General features: G+C 36.9%; 1 pseudogene; it reads right to left on the bottom strand.

The window, feature by feature from the left end:
* Positions 1-1,633: 1,633 nt before the first annotated feature.
* On the bottom strand, positions 1,634-2,572 carry LOC139041644 (olfactory receptor 8J2-like; annotated as a pseudogene).
* Positions 2,573-5,213: the final 2,641 nt, after the last annotated feature.

Genomic DNA, 5,213 nt, shown 5'->3' with positions numbered 1-5,213 from the left:
TTTGTGAGATGAGATAAAGAGTTTATCACACCTGTCAACAAAATTGGTCCAACCCAGATAATGGTTGTTTTTTTAAAAAAAGTCTTTATAAGTATTGAAAGAGTCAAAACAAATCCTGAACAGAAGCTCAGAATGGAAGGTGATGACTGGGATACAATATATGGAAGGGTCTCAAGCTTCATAAATAGCTCTATTTAATAGAAGGAAAGAATAGTTTTATAACCTTTAATTGAGATGTTGAAAGAAGAGAAAGGAGAGACAAGGAGTAAGAGAGAGGAGCCAGTATAATGGTTTAAGGCTGGGGGGACGTATAAAAAGGGCAAGTGAGAAATCCTTTTGTGTTGCAGAGTTGTTACTCTAAGAACAAGGAGGCCTGATGCTGTCATATAAACCTGTATTTTGTCTCTTTCCACCCACCTTTGCAGTGAAGTTTACTTTTTTTGGCTGATTTCTTTGAAAGGACTTTTTCATTTCCATGGATGTGGCCTGTGGAAACAGCCGTTTGGAAAGCAGAGGTGAGAGGTGTGACCTATGACAACAGAGACAACTGGAGTGAAGGCCTGTGGGCTCCCAGGAGGAGGACATTGGCTGCTCAAACCAAACTTATCTAGACATTAAGGAACAAGAAATTCTCCACTGGAAACCTTAAAATTCCTCAGTTTTACTTTTGAATTTAAAGAATTCTGAACTCCTGCCAATTTCTGTTATCTTTACTTTGCATGTCATGCCCACTCTCCCTCACTCCATTGTATTTTAGTAGTCTTTTACACATACGGTCAGAGAGATGGCTCATAATAACATTTTTTTTGGCCATGAGTGTCCTTGAGAATCAGTGTCACTTTGAGAACGATGAACTTTTTTTTTGTCTAATAACATTTCACTCCAAAAGAAGTAGTCTTGATTGTTAAGGATTTCAGAGCAAAGACAACTAACTCTATATAACAATTTTTAAGATAAGCATATAATAAGAAAAAATTAATTATACATATTATTTGGATAAATATCAACATTTCGATTTGTGAACATGAGCCAGGTGAGAGGGATAAAAAAGTGGAATCCTTTTTTATATACTTTTTCAGTCTTTTTTGCCATGTGTCCTATTTCCATGTATAGCTCAGTATTTTCTGTTTAGTTTTTATTTTCTCCTAAAAGTTTACTTTTTCCTGTGGTATAAAATTATTTTAAGTGCAAGATAAAAATAGGTTCAAAAACGTTGAGAAATTGATGGATAAAATGCTGCAAAATATAAAACCTTTAATAGTTGATCAAAAATATCTGTGGCAAGGAAGATGATCCGACTCTTGACCACATTCCAAGAAATGACTCCTGCAACTTCCACCGCCAGTCATCAGGCTTTCTCTCCTTGTTTAGAAATTATATAGTAACTTATATTTTCTCTTAAAAGGTGTTTACTTTCAAATTATTGTTTATTACTTATATGTGTGTTTTCTTGGTCAATTAGTGCATTTTTCTGTAGAGAAAATTGTATATTTCAGGTTGGGATAAAAAGGACTAATATTTTTCCCATTGAAATTAGTGGCATTTTTAACTATTTACTGCCTCTTAACTTAGTAGGATTTTCAGGAGTAAAGGAAAACCCTTAAATGAAGACAGTTGTAGTTTTAAATTTACATTAGTTAGAACAATTGACATGGGTTACCAGCAATGTCTTCCATGCATCCTTCATGTCCTTGTTCCTTAGGCTGTAAATGAGGGTGTTCAGCATTGGTGTCACTAGGGTGTGGAATACTGAGGCCATTTTATCAGTAGCTAATGAGTGGTTGGGCTTTGGTTGCAAATACACAAAGAGAAAGGTCATGTAGAACACAATGACAGTCATCATGTGAGAGGCACAAGTGGAAAAGGCTTTTCCTTGCCCTTCTGAAGAATGTATCCTCAAAATGGCAAGAACGATGTTGAAGTAGGATATTAGAGCAATAATCATAGAGAAAAATAAATTGGTCCTCAAAGAGGTAAACACAGCTCTTTCTGAAATGTAAGTATCAGAACGGGATGATACTAACAAAGGGGCATTATATCACAGTAAAAATGGTTGATGACATTGGAAGAGCAATATGACACAGAGTAGACACAAGAAGAGATAGTGCTGTGTCCAGACACTGGAGGGCTGTGAGGGATGTCAGCAGAAGCAGACCTGTGGAGACACTGCCACCACGTAGAGCAGGGGGCTGCAAATAGTGGAGTAGTGGTCATAGGCCATTGCAGCCAGCATGAAAGTCGCAGCCACAATAAAAACTATGAATCCACCCAGTTGCGCTGCACATCCATAGTAGGATATGGTTTTCTTTGAAACCAAGAAGATAACCAGCATTTTAGTGGCAATGACAATAGAATTGCCAAGACTGATGATAGCCACGTGCTGGAGGGAAAAGTACATGAGGGTTTGAAGTTGAGAATCAACACTGGTGAGACTGATGATGCTCTGGTTCCCTAACATGGTCAGCCCATAGATGACTAGGAAAACAAAGAAGAGAGGCATCCGGTGTTCAGGACAGTCTGAGGCTCTTGTGAGGAGGAACTTGGTCACCTGAGCAAGAGTCCCTGGCGCCATTTATGCTATTGCTTTTATCTTTTAGTGAGGAAAATGGAAAGAGATTGACAGATGGTAAAATTGCTTTTTCTGTTAGATGCTAGATTGTTAAATGACTCATCTGAAATCAGTACATTTTTGTTCACAAACATTTAAAAGTTTCAGATCTTAATTGCTTTTCTTTCCATCCTTTCCCAAAATTCAGAAATACAAACTCTCCACAGATCAATTTCATATTCTTAGAACTCTGTGACAAAGCTATTAATTTTTTATTCATTGTTGGATAAAGTTTATATTGGATGAATATACAGTTTATTATAATAGTATATTAATTAATATTTATATACATATATTAATCATAATATATGATACTGTACGAATAGATATACATGCATGTATATATCTTCCTGTGTATATTTACATATGTTCACACATGCTTCTGTGTACATGTATGTTTCCAATGATAAAAGAGAGCTACCTATAAGAAACTGATGGGTCAAAGTGACTTCTAGTATTTTTTCCTTAGCTGTCACAGGCCTTCTTTTAGCCCCTATTTTGTCATCATCCTTGAGAATTTCAGTATTTCTATGGGAAACACTTTTAGTACCCTGGGTTTTCCTTATCAGTTTCTACCACTCCACTATGCTTCAGCTGCCCACAAACAGAGTACACCTCCATATTCCTCCTTCTTAGTATCATTCAGAAACCCTGAATATTCTTTATTTAATATTTCCTTTCTTCTGCCAAGTAAGCCAGTCCTGTCCCATCACTCTGACTTCTACTTGCTCAGACGCCTCTATTATTTTATTTTCTCAACCTTTCCTTTCCGTTCCAGCTTACAGCTCTTTCCTTTAAATTGTTTAAAGCCTGTTTTGATTTTTTAAATTGGTTACTTACAGTTTTGATTTGTTAAAGTTTGAACACTTTGTTGTACTTGGATAGAGAAATGAGTCTGGGAGAAAGCTAGCATTATTTACTGTTGTCTCCTCTCAGTGTTACTGAAAGTTAGGTCTCTGATCCTGATGTCAATCCAAATAATGAGAACAGAGTCTTGGGAGAAAAAGAAAAGCTTTACTTTGCCAGGCAGAGGGAGCAAAGCAAGGGCTAGTGCCCCAAAAGTTACTTGCTCCCTGTTAAGAAATGGGTAGGGGTTTTTATTTGGGGTTTTAGGTAGGGGAGGGGAACTATGTACTTCTTGGTCAGCGTTTTCCCATAAGCCTGTGTCTGGGGTTGCTTCCACCAGAGGAGACAAAGGATTCTCAGATGAGTGTGCTTGGCTGTGTATCTCCATGGTGGAAGGTAGACTCTGACATCAGGAAGCCAAGGAGTCGGGCCTGGGAAGCTTCAGTTTCTTGATATTCCCTGGACATTAGTTTCTCTGTAAAAGAACTTCAAGGACCTGGGATTAGCTACAACTTTAGTGGGAGCCCAGTTTGAGGCCATCTGGGCTTTAATAATTTGTAAGTTCTATTTGGTTGTAAAGCTCAGGGATTCAGAGATTAAAGTAATAAACATTTACACATGAGTGTAACTAAAGACCCAGGGAACTAGAAATGCAGGTTTTTACTTTTAACCCCATAGATGCCAGGTTCACTGAAAGGGAAGCAATATCAGGGCTGATATTAACTAAGAGCTGGTAACATCAGAACTATGCTGGGCACTTTTTAAATAATGATCTCTTTATTCTGAAGAAATATCCTGGAAGATTTATATAATTACTTCTATGTCTGAAAGACAATTGAGATTCAATGAGGCTAAGTTACTCAAAGGATGTTGGTTAATGGTATGGTTTTATGGTTTTTGCTTGTTTGATTGGCTAGTTGGTTGGCTGAGCATTAGTCTATCAGTTATTAGCTGTGTGATTTCTATCATGTATTTGTATTCTTGTGTTGTGTGAATTAAATGAGATAATGCACATATACAGGTTAGTTATTACAGAGCCTAGTAACAATGAGTGCAAAATATTTCATAGCAGTAGTTACAGTTATTAGCATGTTTTGAATGATGTTTTTTAATGTGGTTTCTTACTTGAGTCACAGTAACTCATTCTACCTCACTGAGGGCTTTTATAGTTGAAATAGAAATAGCAAGTGGACTACAATTTTCATATTCGGAAAACTGGGACACATGACAGCTAGCTATATACTCAAAAAACAAATCAGGCTCTGCTCTCCAATGATCTGATTCTCTCTTAAATCTGTGGTGCTTGTTTGTTTTCATTTAAAGGTGTTTTATTCCATGCATCAGATATGTGTCTGGAGTTGATCTCATGCTGTTGCATCAATTATCTTGTATCTTTTGTCTCCTACCACATCTAAAAAGAACTTCCCTAGCACACACAGTATGAAAACTGACAGACAAGTTGTGTGGTTCCCTGACCAGAAATGAACCCAGGCCACAGCAATGAGAGCACCAAATCTTAACCACTAGACCACAGGGCTGGCTCTATTTGCAAAAATCATTACCCATTAAAATTCCCTCTTCTACAGAAATATAACTGATGGTAAAGCTAGGGTTGCTTTTTGTTTCAGTAGCTATATGTCCCTGAAATAAAGATTCTGTAGAACAACCCCAGTTTTCTCCTGTTTCTTCAGAATCTTGTTTGATTTTGCATTTGTTCCTGATGTGTTATTTTAATTTTTTACATATAGTTTTTTTTCAA

This window comes from Equus asinus, chromosome 22 (assembly GCF_041296235.1).
Source record: "Equus asinus isolate D_3611 breed Donkey chromosome 22, EquAss-T2T_v2, whole genome shotgun sequence".
In the NCBI taxonomy this organism is placed as follows: Eukaryota; Metazoa; Chordata; class Mammalia; order Perissodactyla; family Equidae; genus Equus; species Equus asinus.
Note: the sequence above shows the minus strand (reverse complement) of the source record. Positions and strands in the feature narration are given on the sequence as shown.